Consider the following 20,746-nt stretch of genomic DNA (forward strand, 5'->3'; position numbering starts at 1 on the left):
TGGTGAAAAAGAATTGTTGGGTCTAAATACCAGTGTGAACGGACACATCAATTTTATCATCACTAAAAGTTAGAAAAGTCACCCAAAAAAAGTAAGCAAACATTTCATATAGAAATATAAGCCATTACAGAGAAAGCAATATCAACAAATTAAACTTCTTTGATTAATTTATTGATTTTTATCTATTTGAAAAACAGAGACAGAGAAAGAGGTATTCTATCTGCTGGTTTACTTTCCAAATGCCCACAACACCCTGGGGTAGGCCAGATTGAAGTCAGGAGTTGGGGACTCCTTCCATGTCTTCCACATGGGTGGCAGTGACTCAAGTACCTAAACAATTATCTGTTGCTTGCCAGGCACATTAGCAGGGAATTGTATTGGAAGTGGAGCTGGGACTCAATCCTAGGCACTCCAATATAGGATGTGGATTTCCCAAATGGTGATTTAACCCACTACCACAACACTCACAGCAGATCAGTTTTATAATAATTTTTGGTTCATAGGAAATAAAAGCAGTAGAGTGACCAGTTAAATGATACCAAAAGCAAACAAATACATAATATAAAACATTCTACCCTAATTTCTTCCATACATCAGTCAGGAGGTCAATAGGAGGAAACAGTCATTGGAAATGAACAGTAACTGTGGTGGATGTTTGACCAAGGGTTTAAGGCACTAGTAAGGACTTTCAAGTCTTGCATTGGTGTGATGAGTTTGATTCCTGACTCTAGCTCTTGATTCCAGCTTCCTGAGAATGCAGACTCTGGGAGGCAATGGTGCTGACTCATTAGCTGAGTTCCTGATGTCCATGTGGGGACCTAGATTGAATTCCCAGCTCGAGTTTTGGCTGCCTCAGTCACTGCAAATATTTCAGAACTGAACAGATGGATCAAAGCATGCATACACTGTCTCTCTGTCTCTTTCTGCCTCTCTAATAATTTTTTATGGAGGGAGACTAGACTGTTCTGGATCAAGAGAAACTTAGAAGTTACTTACATATACAATAATCAAATATAATAATAGACACTGCATTCTGATTGAACACAGCTGCTGTATATCATCTTTTTCTGAGAAAAACAGCAATTAAATATGGATTGGGGATTAAATATTACTGTTAAATCCTTAAATTTGTTAGATACAGTAGAGTTAAATTTGTAAAATTTGCAGTAGAGTTAAATTTTTAAATTTGTTAGGTATATTAGAGTGATTCCTCCTTATCTGTAGGTTATACATGCCAAGACTCCATTCAGTGTCTGGAATGGTAGATAGTATTGAGCCCTATATGTATGACATTTTTTCCTACATTGTACATACATATGGAAATCAAATGTGTTTCCCATCTTAATTATCACTTATTGTGTACTGTGGCCATATATTTTATAGGTCAAGTTATGATGGAAAAGCTAGCATGAATATCTTTTTTCTTTTTCACAATTTTATCAACAGAACCTCCATTCTTAAAGGAGATTTTAGCAACCTCAGCATACAATATTTATAATTTCTTTAATAAATTAAGAACTTTCAGCTTTTCACGTAAAGGAAGCGGTTTATGGATTCTCCTTGGCATATGCAAATGCCAGTGGCTACTCTTGTGCTTTGTGATAATTGTTAAGTAAATAAGGGTTACTTGAACATAAGCACTGACGTGTCTTGACAATTGCTTTGATGAATGGGAGGGTTAAGTGACTAAAAGGGCAAAGCATGTGGACGGCATGGACGTTCTGGACAAAGGGATGATTCACGTCCTGGGTGGGACAAACAGGATGGGGAGAGACTTCATCATGCTCCTCAGGATGGCATGCAATTTAAAACGAATGAATTGTTTATTTCTGGAATTTTCCATTTACTATTTTCAGACCATGGCTGACTGTCAGTAACTGAAACTGCAAATATTGAAACCTCTTGGAAGAGGGAGATTCTGGTTAATGGCATTTTGATTACGTAAGACAATATTATCTTTGAAATGCAAACTAAATCATTTGGAAGTGAAATGAGGTCAAATATTTGACTCAAATTATTTCAGCAATAAATAAATGAATAAATAAAGTGAGGGAAGTGGTACCCAGTGATGAAATAAATTAAATAGTGATGGCTATTAAAGCAGGGTGATTGTACTCTGATTTCCTACATGCTTGGAAATTTTTATAATAAAAAGTTTTTAAAACTCAGGCTTGCAAAGAGGAGACATAAGACTGAAAGTTTCGTATTTTAGATTAGTGACACTTATCGTGATTGAGTAGTGGCATTAAAAATATTGTGAGGGCATTGTGAGTGATCAGTGATGATGGCTGTGTCTGGCATATGAGGTGCAGTGAGAATTTGTTCCTGATTATAAGTTCAGAAATCGAAACTTCCTTTGGAAATTTTGCTGAGTTTTCTTAGGAGGAAAAATTCCTCTGTTGATTAGAGGAGATCGTTTTACTACTATCTCTATCCTGATCTGTCTTAATCTTAATCTCTCCTAATAAAAAAATATGACTCAATTGTTTGAGTTTAGGGATGAGAGTTTAAAAGAAACTAACTGAAGATGCTGAATGAGCAGATTAGCAGGAAATGAGATCATTACCCCAAAACATTTGTTGTTTGCGCCTCCATGCAGTGTCAGATAGAAAAGGAAGGGCCATTTACATGGGATGAGTGCAGAGGCATTGTAAGGTCAGAGTAAATTGACTCTGCTTGCCCAGCCCTACTCCTCCTGGTGCCAATATGAACACATTTTTTTTACTCACCAAATGATCATGTCTCACAGGCATAACCAATCCTATTCAACTGGCTCTTGTGCCGACTGCCCATTTGGCTTAGGGCTGTTGGAAAAATGGGCTGTCAGCCAGGAGGCACAAATTGCTTCTTTCTCCTTGTCAGTGGTTTGAGATACCTGTCTGCTTTAAGGGCAGGCAGGAAATTCTCTATCTGCTCCATGCCAGTGTTCAGAGAAATCCCCCCTTATTTCATCAAAGAAAATCGATTAAGGAGTCTTTTATTTCTTTGAGCAGAAAAGTCAAAAGTGGCTAATGTTGACACTGAAATCCATCAAACACAATCATAGAATCACTTACCAGTTTCTTGGTCATGCTGGGGTTTAGGCAGAAAATCTTGTCTGCCCACATCAGCTGACTGGTAATATTTGACTATTGTTAAATCAAGGAAAAAACAAAGAACCTTCCAGTACCTGGCACAGGGCCAGATGCTGGGGACAAAATTGTGGCTGTGGTAGGCATCACTCCTACTACCACAGAACCCATAATCTAGGGAAGCAGACAAAGTCAAAAAAGCAAGGGTGATGTTTGATGTTTGACAAAGAGGTAAGAGTAGGCTTCCAAACAAAGAACGTTTCAAGTTGAGATCTGAAGAATGAGAAGTTGTTCATAGATGGAAAATGGACAGTGGATGAACAAGGGCTATTGAAAAAGGGATGGCTAAAGATCAAATAAACAGTTAAGATTTACTCCTTAGAAGAGTGTCAATGACACGACAAATATTATTAAATTTCTAGATTAAAATGGATACTTTAGAGTTGGAGTTTTTGTTTCTATTTTCAATTGTAATACAGGGAAGTAACCAGACTAACTTAGACATAGTGGATTTTATCTGCCTGACTTTTCTTGTGGGATTCACAGATTCATAGGGATTAACCACAACCTCAGCTTCCATTGATTTCTCATAAATTTCATTGTCTGTACTACTCCCTCTGTGTTTGCACAAGCTACACACCAATTCAGTGAGGATACGAGGATGACCTTCTCCCCCAAGTTGAGTATGTCTTAAAAATTACCAATAATACCTTGATCAACATCAGTAAGAGTTAGAGTTGGTGTGCATAAACCGGAAAATCCAAATAGTGGTGAACTGAATGAGAAAGGGACTGATTTTTCTCTCATATGAAATAGTTCTAAAGGGATAACACTCAACACTGAGGTGACAGCTTTGAAGTAATTCAGACAGGAATCCTTCTATCAGTTGGTTCTGCCAGCCACAGCACATGTCCATCATTCTAAAGTCATTGCATGGTTCAAGATGGTCATTCCAGCTGCAGCCATATTGGCAGAGATTTGGGCAGCAGCAAAGAGGAAAGGCAAGAGACCTCACTTTCCAGCTGAAGCAGCTGTCAGACCCTTTGAAGAGCTTCTTCAGAGGCTGCCAAACGACTTGATGTATCTCACTGGCCATAGCTACCTATGAAGGAGGTTAGGACAAACAGCCTTGGCTGCGTACTCATTCATTCAGTCTGGGCACATTGTTACCCCTAATACATCAGCATTGTGAGACTCAGAACAAAAGGGAGAGCAAAACACAATAACTGCCCCAGGCACTACAGCGTCATAATGTTATTTTTATTTAATTCCACAATAATTGTGTAAAGTAAGTACCATTGTCCCCATTTTACATGTATTATAAGCTAAGACACTTTTTAAAAAGAAGATTTATTTATTTGAAAGACAGATGGTAGAAATGGGGAGACAGAGGGAGAAAGAGATCTAGCCACTGGTTCACTCCCCAGATGGCTGCAATGGTCAGGGCTGGGCCAGGCCAAAGTTAGGAACCTGGAACTCCACCAAGGTCTCCCATGTGAATGGCAGGAAGCCAGGTACTTGGGCCACCTGCCACTGCTCTCCTTTGTGTATTAGCAGGGATCTCAACTGGAAATGGAGCAGCCAGGACTTGAATTGACACTCCGACGTGGGATGCCACCATCACATATGGCAGCTTAACTCACTGCATCACACAGCTAGCCCCATGCTGAGACTATTAAAGACAAGGCACAGTCACAGCCTGTAGTAGAAATGGGCAGCCGGGGAATCCTGCCAGAGGTTTCGACACAGCAGTACTCCATTCTTTAATATTTCTTTATGTGTTTATATCTACCCCTTCTACGATAGACACAACTCCAGCTTCCTGGGTTCTCACTCAGACCCTTTGTTGCTGGCCTCTCTTTTTCCATTCCTGTTAGGACTGCATCTTAAATGTGGAGCGTGCTATTTCGCATGTGCCCATCCTTCTGGATGTCACAGGTGGCTCTTCCAGCCTTCTTGCCACTCACCGTTGGCCTCCCCAGTCCAGTTCCATCTGCACAGGAGATTGCAGACCCGGTAGAGAAAGTCATGCTTATTCATTACAGTCTTGAAAGCTGGCTGCTTCCAGCTGCTCCCCCCAGGCCAGGCAAAGGCAACCCTGAAAGGAACAAAAGATAGTTCTGGGTTCCATAATGCCAGGGAGCAAAAATGGGGAATATGGGAGATAGGAACTAAAACTGAGCCCAATTTACAGGCGAAGCTTTAAATCATTCTGCATCACAACCAATGCCATTTAAATTCAGCCTTCCTACAGAGAAATAAATACTAACCATACCAAACAGATTCATTTACAAGTGACTCATACCTGAGTATTTTCTCTCTAAAAGCCAGGCTTACTAATCCAGGTTGTTGTTTACTTTGACTCTTTCTACAAAAGTATTCTACCAACTTTAGCTATGAATAATCAGATACTGAGTATATTTATTCAAGACATTACTTGTGAGGTTCTTCTATGCTGTGGTGCAGAGGGAAATCTACAAATGCAGGGATACATACATATGGATTCTCATATCTAACACTTCTTCCAACAATATCAGCAGAAACACTGGCTCCTGTGTCAGAAAGAAAATCAAAATCTGAAAACCTCCACAATACAAAAGTTATAGCTATTATCTGCAGGTGTGGAGTCTTTCTAGAGCTCCTGTTGCTTATCTCCATCTCCTAAATAGGGTAGTAGACAGTTCATAGATTTAAATTAGCCATTTTCCCCTTTCCTTTAATCTTCTGTTTCACTGTTCCGCCTCTTTCTTGTGGCATGTCTAATGCTAGTTGTGTAGGGGATAACATTTATTATCCATCTCCCAGGATAATTGTCAAATCTTAAATGAGATAGACCATGCAAAGTGCTCTGTATGGATACATTACTCTTTCAAAAATAGCTGGTTTATTTTATTTTTTTAAAGTGTTACTTTAAAAAAAGCTAATACTTTACTAAATTCACTAGAGTTTCTGTGTCCAAACCATGTGTTCTTGGATCCAAGATTTTCTGAGAAGTTTCCATAAGGGCGGCCTAGGGGAGGTGGCCTGAAGGGATGGTGCCATATTTCATAGACTTATCTTTAAGATGCCATGTGAAAATCAAATAAAACAAAACAAACAAAGAAAAAACTATACTCAATGGATTCGATATCCTTACTGAAGCTTTTTGAACACTCTGTTTCAGGAATCTTTGTTTCCCCAGTGCCAGAACAGTGCTTATTAAATAGTAAGGATGCAAGTAAATTATTTTCCTTAAAGATCTATTTATTTAGGGACTGGTGCTGTGGCGTAGTGGCTAAAACTACCGCCTGCAATGCTGGCATCCCATATGGGCGCTGGTTCAAGTCCCAGCTGATCCACTTCTGATCCAGCTCTCTGCTATGGCTTGGGAAAATAGTAGAAAGATGGCCCAAGCCCTTGGGCCCTTGCACCCACATGGGAGACCCAGAAGAAGCTCCTGGTTCCTGGCTTTGGATTGGCGCAGCTCCAGCCGTTGCAGCCAATTGGGGAGTGAACCATCGGATAGAAGACCTCTCTCTCTCTCTTCTTCTTCTTCTCTCTGTGTAACTCCAACTTTCAAATAAATAAATCTTTAAAAAAATCTATTTATTTATTTGAAAAGCAGAGTGTCAGAGAAAGGGAGAATGGGTGACAGAGGGAGACAAAGAGAGATCTTCTAACTGCTGATTCACCCCACAATGCTTACAAAAGCCAGGGCAAGGCCAGGCCAAAGCCAAGAATCAGGAACTCAATCTGAGTCTCCCATGTTGGGGTAGGAACCAAGTACTTGATCCATCACCTGCTGTCTTCAAAGCACATTAGCAGGAAACTGGATGAGAAGCAGTGGCAGGACTGTACCACAGGAATTCTGATATCCCATGCTGCAGCTTAAATAGCTGTGCCATAACACCCACTCCTCAGGTAACTTCCTGTTGAATAAAGGACTGAAAAGACCCAAAGTGAAGTCTTTGGGAAACAGTAAAATACTGGCCGGCGCCGTGGCTCACTAGGCTAATCCTCCGCCTTGCGGTGCCGGCACACCGGGTTCTAGTCCCGGTTGGGGCGCCGGATTCTGTCCTGGTTGCCCCTCTTCCAGTCCAGCTCTCTGCTGTGACCTGGGAATGCAGTGGAGGATGGCCCAAGTGCTTGGGCCCTGCACCCCATGGGAGACCAGGAGAAGCACCTGCCTCCTGCCATCAGATCAGTGTGGTGTGCTGGCTGCAGTGTGCTGGCCGCGGCGGCCATTGGAGGGTGAACCAACGGCAAAGGAAGACCTTTCTCTCTGTCTCTCTCTCTCTCACTGTCCACTCTGCCTGTCAAAAAATTTAAAAAAAAATACTATGTTCATTTTTCTCTACTATTAAAAAAAACATGTAATTGTGATTGGATCCGATGGCAGGAGCCAGGTGCTTCTCCTGGTCTCCCATGGGGTGCAGGGCCCAAGGACCTGGGCCATCCTCCACTGCACTCCCTGGCCACAGCAGAGAGCTGGCCTGGAAGAGGGGCAACCGGGACAGAATCCGGTGCCCCAACAGGGACTAGAACCCGGTGTGCTGGTGCCGCTAGGTGGAGGATTAGCCTAGTGAGCCACGGTGCCGGCCTGTAATTGGATTTTTAAAGTTTGCCTATTTTTCTTTCACAAGAACAAATGAATCATTTATTTTCTACTTTCTGGAAGACTACGTAATGAACTATTCTAACATACTACTGCTAAGTGCTAGGAATGTAGATATCACCCATTCCCTGCCTTCAAATTGCTTCTACTGAAAAAAAAAAAAAAGATACCTACTGTTACTATGAGGAAAATAATTTTATAATTAAGCAGTAGACAATGTGCTAAATATTAGCGAAATATTCAGCCTGGCTAAAGGTGCTCAGAAAAGACTTCCTAAAAACTATGCCTTGAGATTGGCATTGTGACATAGTGAGCTAAGCCTCTGCCTATGATGCTGGCATCTCATGTGGGCACCGGTTCAACTCCTGGCTGCTCTATTTCTGATTCAGCTCCTTGCTAATGTGCTATGGGAAAGCAGGGCAAGATGGCCCAGGTGCTTGGGCCCCTGACACCAACATGGGAGACCTGGAAGAAGCTCCTGGGTCCTGGGTCCTGGCTTCAGTCTGGAATAGCCCCAGCTGTTGTAGCCATCTGGGGAGTAACTGGAGAATGGAAGGTCTCTCTCTCTCTCTCTCTCTCTCTCTCTCTCTCTCTCTCATGTGTGTGTGTGTGTGTGTGCATGGAACTCTAGCTTTAATATAAGAAAAATAAAACTATAAAGAAAAACTTTGCTTCTGGGTTATGAAGGATGAAGAGGATGCTCCCATGCACTTGTTCTCAAGGCACATGATTCAAACCTATAGTAAAACATATCCATGGCATAGGGAAGTGCTTTATAACTGGGTTTGTCTGTGTTGAAGATACCAGGAAGGACGATGTGGGAAACTAAGCCAGTCTCCTAGAACTTTACTGTTAACACATCCACCTGTTGGTTGTGTTTAATCCTTGTCCATAAAGCACAGTTGTTAGACTGCTAGAAAGCAGTGGACTAATTGTAGTAACAATCCTGATCAGTTCTGATGGTATTACTTTAAAGTCAATCAGTGATTGCATGAGACGTGCTGGACCCTGTGGAAGTTGGAGATGGACAAAGATCCATTAAATCATCTTGACTGTTCCTCCTGGAGGTGAGATTCACATCAGATAGGGTCATGGTATCCACCTTAATTCAAGATCTATAATCAGATCAATCCTGGGAGAGAGAGAAAGAAGTGACCAAACAGTGACTACCTGACTTGTTAGTTTCATACAGAAAGTTTCTACAGCCCTGGTTAGCAGAATTCCACTTTTCCTTTGGCTCAATAATTTCCCAGTCTACTTTAAATTAAAAACAATTGAAGATAGTAATTTTAAAATAAATACATCTTTAATTGGTGCTTTTTCTAGTGTATTGGCTTTACAGCAAGGGAATTCAGTATAGAATGTAAGATGCAGGGGGCAGAAGTGACTAAAAATATCTGATAAACAGCTTAGTTTTACTGATGTGGATTATTCCTGAATTCCCTGTTCAGCCTTTTTCCGTGCAATCCTCAGCCCCGGTACCGCCTATCCAAGAACAAACCTGGCCATCCTGAATTACCCACTCCAGGCAGGGAAGAACATTTGACTCTTGTCAGCCCTGTACACTCAATTCAGTTATGACTTACTAAGATTCTTTGGCATGTCTCTAGTAAACAAGAAGACACACACACACACACACATACACACACCCCATCTCATTTGCTTGCAGTGCAGCTGAGGTTAGACTTGTTCACTTACTGCTTTTCTAGGACTCATGAAAGGATCCAAGTTAACTCAAGTTTCCCGTAATAGTAATTTCTGTCCTTTGATGTTTCAAGGAGTGTACAGCAGAGTCAACACTGTCAGAAAGAGGAGTAATAGGCTGACAACCAAGCCTCCTCCTCTCCCAAGGGAGGAGTTCTGTCATCACCATCAGTCCATACTCAGGGCATAGCATTCCGGAATCTAAGTAAGCGATATTCTCTCTCCAACACCTTCCATATAATTCTCGTTGTTTCCACAGGTAAACTTGAATCTTGCTTGATAGGAAGTTATATAAAATACCCCAACAACTCAATAACAGAGGTTACGGAGATAAGCTTGGGAAATATTTCCCTTGGTAAAGTCTTAGCATCTGTAGAAAAAAAAAAAAGATACCTTATTCAGTCACTCAGTCAAGATTTATTGTGCATTGTCTCCATGTACTGAGTGTTGTCGTCCTGTTATTTTCTAGCTTCTATGATTTTTGCCAACCAGAAGGTCCATTCAGAGGGTAAACTGCAAACAGACCCCCTGCTGGCTTATCTTATTCACAGATTTGTTTTACCCTGCCCACTTAAATATCTCTTAATTGAGTCTGTTTCTAATATGCTTGACTTGGACCATTTCACATTAACAAAAATGCATGTGCATGTAATTTCAGGCTTCATTTTAAACCGTGAGGAGCAGGTATTTGACACAGCAGGTAAGGTGTCGTTTTGGAAGCCCACATTCCATGCTGGAAAGTCTGGATGTAAGACTCTGCTCTACTCTCTATGTCAGCTTCCTGCTAATAAGCACCCTGTGGGGCATCAGGTGATAGCTCAAGTACTTGGGTCCCTGCCACCCACGTGGGAAACCTGCATTGAGCTACTGGCATCTGGCTTCCACCTTGCCCAGCTCTGGCTGTTGCAGGCATTTGAGGAGTGAAGCACCAGGTAGATCTCTCTCTATCTCTATTGTTCAAATTAATTTATTTATTTTTCAAATAAATTTAAAAATGCATAAAAGTCGAAACTTCCAGAAATATTAGAGACTCAGAACTTCCTATAGCAACAAGAGTTTCAGTTCCATATTGATCTGCCACAGTGGCTTGAACCACCCCTTCCTTCAAGAACTGCCTTAGGCTTTGGAGTTTGTGATACTTGTTTGATTTTTTTTTAAAGAAAATTCTTTTTTATTTGAAAGTCAGAGTTACAGAGAGAAGAGACAGAGAAAGAGAGAGAGAGAGAGAGAGAGAGAGAAAGAGAGCGAGCTTCTGTCTGCTGTTATTTCTGTTGCTGCTGGAACAAATGACCCAGCTTCTGGCCCAACAACTCTGGTGTGAGACCTACTCACATTCCTATTTCTCTACTTTCTCTCTTTGGCCTCCTTCTTCTACTTATGAAGTCTCTTGGGATCACATTGAGCATACTGAGTCATGCAGGATGATCCTGCTATAGCATGACCAGCTAATGAGCAATCTTAGTTGTATCTGTACTTCCATTTTCCATCATTTAAGGAATCTCTGAGGAAGAGGGTGTCATTTTCCTGCTAACTCCAGTTTGTGAAAACTGTAGGTTTATAAAGCAATCTATGGGATTCAGTGCTGATGGTGGTTTATAGAATTAACCCTCCCAGAAGAATTTATGTCCTAAGTGTACCTCTATAAAACACACAGAACTTTCATATCTAAAGAATGCCCATTGAAGGAGTAGATTTTTCTGACATTGAGACCAGTTTGTGTGAGAGAATTATGTTAAGCAAGGAGGCATTTAGCAGCTCACAAATCACATCATAAAAACAATTGCTTGGTCTGCTTGTTCTTATAAAAATATTTCCCACTTTTGGTCTTCCTGATCTGTAATAGTATTATTCCACCAGCATCATCTAAATAGGTTAGTGATTGTAGGCGCCAAGGATGTAGTTAGAAGTGAAAACTAGGAGGTTCCCCACAGAGCTGGTACAATGATTACAGCACCCTGGGGAAGCAGCAAACCAGTGAACCATTTTAGCTGTTATGACACCCAAGCAGCACTCAAATTCAGGGGCCTGGTTTTGTGACTCCCCAGCGTGTATCAATTATCTCAATGGGAGTTCTGAATTTTCCAATACGTCTCCAAACAAGATTAATTTGAATGGCTTTAATTAGCTTTAATTATATTATTACTATTATTATATATGCTCCTTTTGTGAGTTTGATGAGGAAAGACTTTCACAGAAACATCCAACAGGCAAATGAGGGATGTGAGAGGTCAAAATTATTTAGAAATTAATTGCCAACATGTGTTCTTATTTATATTTCTGAGATTAAAAATAGATTAAATGTCATCTGTAAATGGTTGTGGCATCTACACCTCTTCTGAGACAGGGCCAAGAACTGTAGCCTCTGATTTATTTCCCTGCAAAATGGTTGTTTTCCCCTCAATGGATACACAGTAAAGAAAAAAAAACACATCTTTTTTTCCGTCTGTGTTTTCCTGGTCCTCTAATTCATAGTTCTGAGAACTGTCCTGTAGGTCACTGTTTCAACTTCCCCATTTTTTTTTTTTAATCTGGCCATGGTTGTCAAGAGGAAATTAATCTTTTGCAGCCAAATGAAATTTGGGCTTCCCAGCACTAGCCACTAATGAAAAATGCATTAATGGCAAGCATCAGAAAAACCCCTGGCTCTCAGTACCAGAGGGTACATTTAAATAATTCTATGAATATAGATCAATAAAACTAATTTACTTATAGCTTTTGTGTGCAGTATTCAAATCTGAATAAAAGTCATTTGTATTACAATGTTTTGTATTAATTTGAGGTATCTATTGTTTTACATATTAAATTAATCTTGCTCTTTAGACAGAACTTCATATACGTTATTAAAATATGAGGTCTGGGATTTGATATTAGTAACGCTATGATTTCATAATTCAGCCTGGTTTGCCTGGATGTCATTTGAAAGGCTTGGAGAGGTCCCAGAGGGCCAGCTCTGAGAAGCCAGGGTTAAATTAGAGAGAGAGCAGAGGGCTTTAATATTCAAGCAAGCAGCCTTGCAGCAGTAGTACCCAAAGGCCCACTGGGATTTCAGGGGCTTGGAATGGGAGCCTGCTGAGTATGGATGTGGAAACGGCGTTCACAGGCACCTCGCGGTTTGGAGCACCAAGTGATGGCAACAGAATGTGAATATCCTGACCCAGCTGTGGAGGTCAAGAGAATGCTTCCTGTTTGCATGAAGCTAATTATTTATTCAGCAAGAGTGTACTTAGTGCCTTCTTTTTATTAGGTGTATAGACACGAAGGTTAAAGTAAGATTTTAGGAGTTTAAAATCGACACAGGCAAGTCACTAATCAATGTGACTCAACATAAGTAGAAGGTGTTTCAAGAGCCCATTAATATACCTCGGCAGTGGTTTTCTGGACTTAGCCATGGAATCCTTTAAAAGAATCCCTTTAAATTCTGTTCTAATGCATAACTGTGAATGTAAAGCATGACCTAGTTAACCAAGAGGCAGGGGTGAAGGTGAAAACTTCAACTCAGCTCTATCATCTGCCAGACAACAAAAGAGAGCCCCATCACTTTGGGTACCTTTCCCACAGATTTGCTCTTGCTGGCCTCCGGAGGATCTCCTGTCTTGGGCCACCAGCTAGAAAGACTTCATGAATGCTATCTTGTGTCTTGCTTGTGAGTTGATAACAGGATTATTGGGAATAATTGATAAAGACTACCTGTCTTGAGCCTTATTGGGAAGAAAAGTGAAAGGCACAATCCAAAAGAAGAGGGGGCGGGGCTGGCGCTGTGGCTTACTTGGTTAATCCTCCACTGCAGTGCTGGCATTCCATATGGGTGCCGGTTCTAGTCCCAGTTGCTCCTCTTCCAGTCCAGCTCTCTGCTGTGGCCTAGGAGGGCAGTGGAGGATGGTCCAAGTGCTTGGGCCCCTGCACCCACATGGGAGATCAGGAAGAAGCACCTGGCTCCTAGCTTCGGATCGGCACAGCGCCGGCCGTAGCGGCCATTTGGGGAGTAAACCGACAGAAGGAAGACCTTTCTCTCTGCCTCTCTCTCTCACTGTCTATAACTCTTCCTGTCAAATAATAATAATAAAAAAAAAAAGTGGAGGGGGCATGCTCGGATCAAAGTGTGGTGGCTTTCTAATGTCTGCTGTCAACTTATAAAGAGGAGGGTAGCAATGACAGAAAGGAGACAAAGGAAGACCGGATGTCCTCCAACAGACCTAAGTAGAAAAATATCATTTAGCAACACAAATAAAGATGCAAAAGACAAGGAACTGGGATCAAAGGCCTGGAATAGAATCTAGGACAGTGAAGGGGTCACTGCCAGATCATCAGGCTGAAGTGTGCACCTTGGCATACTCACTGGAGCAAAGGCTGCTTGGTAGAAGAATTCCATATGGATGGTCCCTTTTGCGAAGCATGGGTTATTACTTTATAGTTTCATGGAAAGATCTGCTGTAGGCTTCTGCTGCTGAACCATTCTCTAACCCTTCCCTACTTGCTAAAGGACTTCAATCTATACTGTTATGTGTTCCTTGTGTTTCAAAACTCATAGCTATTCTCCACTAATCACTATGTACAGAAATCTGGGTTATAAGCTTCAATTCCCTTAGTCATTTTTTCAAAGACTGTATGGACCCAATTGGCCAACTGATATGAATCAACACGGTTACATGATAGCAAGTTAGATGATACTGATTTCTCACCCTGTGCTCATGAGTTTATGATCAAGCATGGGGGAAAGATATGAAAGCGCATGATTAACATTTTGCACAATGTCTACAATAAAGCAAGAGGCAGAGGAATGGACTCCACTTACTTGAGTCAGGAAGGTATCCTAAAGCGAATTCCCTTACCTGACCTTATGTAGGGTCTGGAGGAACACATAGGAGTTTTCCAGGTAGAGGCATGAAATAAGTACACTCTTAAGTAATATATGAAAAGCATCATCAATCAAGGAAATACAGAGACTTATTTTTTTCAAGTGGTTTATGAATAAAAGTTGTAAACTCTATTCTTGTTCTGTACTTCACACACAACACAGGAGGAACTACATGCTCCACATGAATGACATGAGTTGCAGTTGTCATTTTTCTTCTTATTTCCATAACAGTTCTAATATTTTTCAACAAGTCACTAAGGTAGTAGCAAAGACATACAATGGCATTTTTTTGTAGAATTATCTCTAGAAAGGTAGAATTCTCTGCATTGGCGCATTAGGAACTAGAATATGTATCTCCCCATAGACTATACAAAGTCAACTTTAGAAGACAGATATCATTAACAAATATATTTCATAAACATCCTCCTTGTTATTATCATTTTCATTTCCTTATCATTAATTTTATAGTATAACAAATAACAATAGTATTATCTCACATGTGTAAAGGGTTTTCTACATTTTATAGTACTTTCACAACCATTGCCTGACTTGTGTTAACATTCAAAACCTCTGTATGTTGGGGCCAGTGCTGTGGCGCAGTAGGTTAAGCCTCCACCTGCAGCACTGGCAACATTTATGGGCACCAGTTCGTTTCCCAGCTGCTTCTCTTCTGATCCAGCTCTCTGCCTGTGGTCTGGAAAAGCAGTGGAAGATGCCCAAGTGCTTGAGTCCCTGCACCTATGTGGGAAGACCTGGAAGAAATTCCAGGCTCCTGGCCTTGAATAAGGCCAGCTCTGGCCATTGCAGCCATTTGTTGAGTGAACTAGTGGATGGAAGATATCTCTCTCTCTCTCTCTCTGTCTCTCTGTCTCTCCCTCTCTGTCTGTAACTCTGCTCTCAAATAAATAAATAAACCTTTTTTTTATTTTTTGACAGTCAGAGTGGACAGTGAGAGAGAGAGAGAGACAGAGAGAAAGGTCTTCCTTTGCCATTGGTTCGCCCTCCAATGGCCGCCGCGGCTGGCGCGCTGCAGCCGGCGCACCGCGCTGATCCGATGGCAGGAGCCAGGTGCTTCTCCTGGTCTCCCATGGGGTGCAGGACCCAAGTACCTGGGCCATCCTCCACTGCACTTCCTGGCCACAGCGGAGAGCTGGCCTGGAAGAGGGGCAACAAGGACAGAATCCGGTGCCCGACCGGGACTAGAACCCGGTGTGCCAGCGCCGCAAGGAGGAGGATTAGCCTAGTGAGCCGGCCTATAAATAAATAAACCTTTAAAAAAAAAACACTCTGTATGTTTAAAAAGTATTATCTGTTTACTATACAGATGAGGAAACTAATAATCACAGAGCCAGGAAAGATTGGCAAGTTATGGACAGCAAATCACCAGAGGTAAAAATTAGATTTTGCTGGCACCACGGCTCACTTGGCTAATCGTCCACCTGCGGCACCAGCACCCTGGGTTCTAGTTCGGGTTGGGGCGCCGGATGCTGTCCTGGTTGCTCCTCTTCCAGTCCAGCTCTCTGCTGTGGCCCTGGGAAGGCAGTGGAGGATGGCCCAAGTGCTTGGGCCCTGCACCTGCATGGGAGACCAGGAGGAAGCACTTGGCTCCTGGCTTTGGATCAGCGCAATGCACTGGCTGTAGTGGCCATTTGGGGGTGAACCAACAGAAAAGGAAGACCTTTCTCTCTGTCTCTTTCTCACTGTCTAACTCTGCCTGTTTAAAAAAAAAAAAAAAAAAACTTTAGATTTTAGCCATTTCACTTTCTGGTACAGCGTTCTCTACTACCTACATATTTGAGTCATTAAGTGTGGCTGTATGATATCATATGTGAGACTTATCAAGTAGTCACAAAATATTCTCTCAGAAGACCTAGTACAGTTGAAAAGGAGAAAATAACCACTAATTTCTCTAAAGTGGTAAAGAAAACAACAAGGAGAATTGCTTTCTATGTGACATGTCTATACATCATTATATAAACAAAAGTCTTAACCCTAGGTTTTAAAGACAGGAGGGTCAGGGCCTGGGCTGTGGCATAGTGGATAAAGCCACCTCCTATGATGCCAGCATCCTGTGTGGGCACTGGTTCAAATCCTGGCTACACCACTTCCTATCCAGCTCTCTGCTATGGCCTGGGAAAGCAGTAGAAGATGGCCCAAGTCCTTGGGCCCCTGCACCCATGTGGGAGACCCGGAAGAATCTCTAGGCTCCTGGCTTCACCTCAGCCCAGCTCTAACCATTGTAGTCATTTGGGGAATGAACCAGTGAGTAGAAGACCTCTCTCTCTCTCTCTCTCTCTTTCCCTCTCTGTAACTCCGCCTTTCAAATAAATCTTAAAAAAAAAAAAAAAGACAGGAGGACCATCAAAGAATAAATACCAGGCAATCATCTTAACTATTTTCTAACTTTCCAAACAGATGGGAGTTCAATTTTAGTACCAATCACATGGCACTGGGGTATTTTTAGTTACTTAATTTATTTTTAATAGGTAATACATCAAACTGATTCCAAAGTCAAAAAGAGGGGCAAGCATTTGGCTCAGGGGTTAAAGTGCTTGCTGGGATGTCTGCACGCCACAACGGAGTGCCTGGGTTCTTTATCTGGCTCTGGATCAGGCTCTGGCTCCTGATTCCAGTTTCCAGCTAAGCAGACCCTGGGAGGCAATAGTGATGATTCAAGTAGTTGGGTTCTTGTCACCCACATGGGAGACCTGGGATGTGTTCCCAGATTCCTGCTTTGGTCAGCCCTTTGGCCATTGCAGGCATTTGGAGAGTGAACAAACTCAGTGAAAATTAAATTTTACTCCCACCTTTATTTCAGGAGCATACCACTCTTAGCAGCTTTATTGAGATGTATTTTATTTACTATATAATTCACCTCCTAAGTATATACAATTTAAGGTTTTTAGTGTATTCACAGAGTTGGGCAACCATTGCCATCTAATTTTAAAATATTTTCATCACCAGGAGAAGAAACTCCATAAACATTAGCAGTCCTTCCCCAATTGCCATCTCTGATGTGCCCTAGAAAACATTAATTTACTTTATGTCTTTATGGATTTGGCTATACTTGGCATTCTGCATCGCTGGGATTCTACAATATGTGGCATTCTGCAGATGGTTTCTTACACTAAGATAAGTACTCAAGCTTTCCCATATTATAGCACATATCAGTAATTCATTCCCTTTGATGGCATTATAAGATTGTATTATATGAGTGAACAATATTTTACTTATCCATTTATCAAGTGTTGGACATTAGGTTATTTCCACCTTTTTGGCTACTATAAATAATGCTGCCATGAATACTTGTTTTTATGTGGATGAATGTTTTCATTTCTCTTGGGTATATATTTAAAAGTGAAATTTATGGCATAAATGGTTATATTTAATTATTGGAGGAACTGTCAAACTGTTTCCCAGAGTGGTTTCACTTTGCATTCCCACCAGCAATCCATGAGGATACCAATTTTTCTGCCTCCTAAACAAAACATGTTATTGACTGTTGTTTTCTTTTCTTTCTTTTTTGTTTTTGTTTGTTTTGGTTTATAGCATTTCTAGCAGGTGTGAAGTGGGATCTCATTGTGCCTTGATTTGCATTTCCCTAATAGCTAATGTGGTTGAATATCTTCTATGAAGTTTGTATTTCTTCTTTGGAGAAATGTCTTTCAGCGCCATGGCTCAATAGGCTGATCCTCTGCCTGTGGCACTGACACCCCCAGTTCTAGTCCCGGTCGGGGCGCCGGATTCTGTCCTGGTTGCTCCTCTTCCAGTCCAGCTCTCTGCTGCGGCCTGCGAGTGCAGTGGAGGATGGCCCAAGTCCTTGGGTCCTGCACCAACATGGGAGACCAAGAGAAGCACCTGGCTCCTGGCTTCAGATCAGCATGGTGCGCCGACTGCAGCGGCCATTGTGGGGTGAACCAACGGAAAAGGAAGACCTTTCTCTCTCTCTCTCTCTCTCACTATCCACTCTGCCTGTCCAAAAAAAAAAAAAAAAAAAAAAAAAAGACAGAAAGAAATGTCTTTCAAATCCTCTCCTTATTTTTAAATTGAGTTATTTATCTGTTCCTTACTGACTAATAAATATTGTTTATAAATTCTTGGTACAAGTACAATTTGTAAATATTTTCTCCCAACTGTGGTTTGTCTTTTCACTTGATGTGTTGTTTTCAAGACAACTCTTGTAAATTTTATTAAGTCCAAATTGCCTATGTTTTTTTTTTTTTTGTTATTTGTACTTACAAATCTTTGCTCAAACAAAGAAATAATGATTTACACATAGGTTTTCTTCTAAATGTTTGTTTTAGTTTTTATATTTAGGTTTATGGTCCATTTTAAGTCAAATTTTGCACAAGGTAATACAAAAAGATCAAGATTTCTTCTATGTATGTATCCAGCTAATCCAGCAGCATTTGTTAAAAAGATTTTTCTTTCACCCGCTGAGCTGCCTTGGCATTTTTGATGAATATATGTAGGTCTTTAGGTAATAATTTTTTTCTAAACACAAAATTCTATCACATCGATTTATATGTCTATCCGTATATTAATACCACTCTTTTGCTTACTGTAGCTTTGTAATACATTTTAAAATCAGAAAATGTGACTTCTCCAATTCTGTTCTGCTTTTCCAAGAATATTTGACTATTCGGGATTTATATTCATATTTTATTTCTGTAAAAAGGGCAGTTGAGATTTTAATGGGGATTAAGTTGAATTTATATATTAATTTTGGAATACCACCAACCTAATATTAGGTCTTATGTCCAAAGAATATGGAACATCTTTTCATTTATTTAGATTTTATTCTATTTTAGATCTTAATTTCCTAAAAATTTACAATTATATCAATGATATTTGTGATTTTTACGTATAAGTTTTGCAATTCTTTCATTATATTTATTAAACATTATTTGTTAACATTTAGATTTATTACTAAGAAATTAATTCATTATGATGTAATTATAAAGGGAATTGTTTTCTCATTTTCATTTTTAATTCATTTCTGGTACAAAGAGATACAATTGAATTTTAGATATTGATAATGTATATTGCAAACTTGTTGAACTAGTTTATTAGTCCTAAGAGCTGTTTTAGTGGTGACTTTAGGATTCTCTATGCGTAAGATTATGTCATCTTCAAATTAGGTCATTTGCAAATAATCAATGCACATGAGAGTAATTTTAAAAGTTCGTGGAGAATGCACACTATAAAAGAGTTATGCAAAAATTTCAAAATATTTTACACTAAAATAAACTTGGTCATTTAATTCCATTTTTATTAGAATGTTTTGAAGTCCCCCTTTTACATGGTCAACTTATCAATTTATGAAATTTGGGTATGTGTAACTTACTTTATATTGATTAACTACAAAACGCTGGTAAATATTTTTTTAAAGATTCATTCTAAGGGCAAGTGTTTGCCTCAATGATTGGGACACAGCTTAGGAGTACTGTATCAGAGCAACTGAGTTCAAGTCTCAGCTCCATTCTAATTTCCAGCTTCCTGCTAAAATGCACCCTGTAAGGCAGCAGGTGGTAACTTAAATAGGTGAATCCCATCCACCCGTGTGGGAGGCCCAGCCTGAGTACCAGGCTCCTGATTTGGGTCTGGCCCATTCCAGGCTGCTGCAAATATTTGGGGAGCGAACCAGCAGATAAGAATTCTTTCTGTCTCTCTCTTTCCCTGTCTCTGCCTCTCAAATTAAAAAAAAAAAATAGAGAGATTTTAGAATATATTCTCATTTTCTTTGTGATTACTTCTTTCACCTATGTATTATTTTAAGTTGTGCTGTTAAATTTCAATAATTAGGGAATTTTCCAAATACTACTAAATTTTTATTTATTTCAGTTCCTTTGTTGTCAGGGAACATACTTTGTACGATTTAAATCCTATAAAATTTTGAAGTGCCTTGCCCAGACTTTTGTCTCATCTTGATGAATAGTTCATGTGCATTTGAAGAGAATATATGCATATTCTTCTGTTGCTGAGTATAATGTTCTATAAAAGTCAATGAGACCAAGTTAGTTGATAGTGCTCTTCAAAACATATTGCTCACATATAATCCATAAGAATAGATAAGATTATTTTAGGACATTTTATTCTTAGTCTATTAATTACAGAGAGAGTACTATGATCTCAATTATATACTTGGAGGGCTCACCAATTTATTTCTCTTTTCAGTTCTCACAGTCCATGCATTTAGAAACTGTTAAGTGCAAATATTTCTGAGTGTATATTCCCTTGATTCAATGGTCCATTTCTTTTTTAAAAAAGATTTATTTTATTTATTTGAAAGACAGAGTTACAGAGAGAGGTAGAGACAGAGAGAAAGGTCTTGCATCTGCTGGTTCACTCTGCAGATGGCTACAATGGCCGGAGCTGAGCCCATCCGAAGCCAGGAGCCAGGAGCTTCTTCCAGGTCTCTCACATGGGTGCAGGGGCCCAAGGACTTGGGCCATCTTCTACTGCTTTCCCAGGCCATAGCAGAGAGCTGGCTCAGAAGAGGAGCAGCTGGTACTAGAACCA

The 20,746-nt window shown here is 40.5% G+C and overlaps 1 long non-coding RNA gene across 4 annotated transcripts in view; it reads right to left on the reverse strand.

Moving 5' to 3' along the window:
• Positions 1-4,358: 4,358 nt before the first annotated feature.
• LOC149125408 (uncharacterized) overlaps positions 4,359-20,746 on the reverse strand; it is a 39,216-nt gene continuing 22,828 nt past the window's right edge. Inside the window, exons 3-4 of one of the 4 annotated variants that reach the window (XR_016237069.1) lie at positions 9,364-9,739; positions 4,359-5,169 (exon numbers count right to left, since the gene is read on the reverse strand). This is a non-coding gene — a long non-coding RNA (uncharacterized LOC149125408). Of the gene's footprint in view, positions 5,170-8,474; positions 8,798-8,990; positions 9,740-20,746 lie in introns of those variants that run through there. The other 3 variants (XR_016237070.1, XR_016237067.1, XR_016237068.1) reach the window with 3 other exon arrangements.

This window comes from Oryctolagus cuniculus, chromosome 7 (genome assembly GCF_051225735.1).
Source record: "Oryctolagus cuniculus isolate XC-2025 breed Fujian yellow rabbit chromosome 7, ASM5122573v1, whole genome shotgun sequence".
NCBI lineage: Eukaryota > Metazoa > Chordata > Mammalia > Lagomorpha > Leporidae > Oryctolagus > Oryctolagus cuniculus.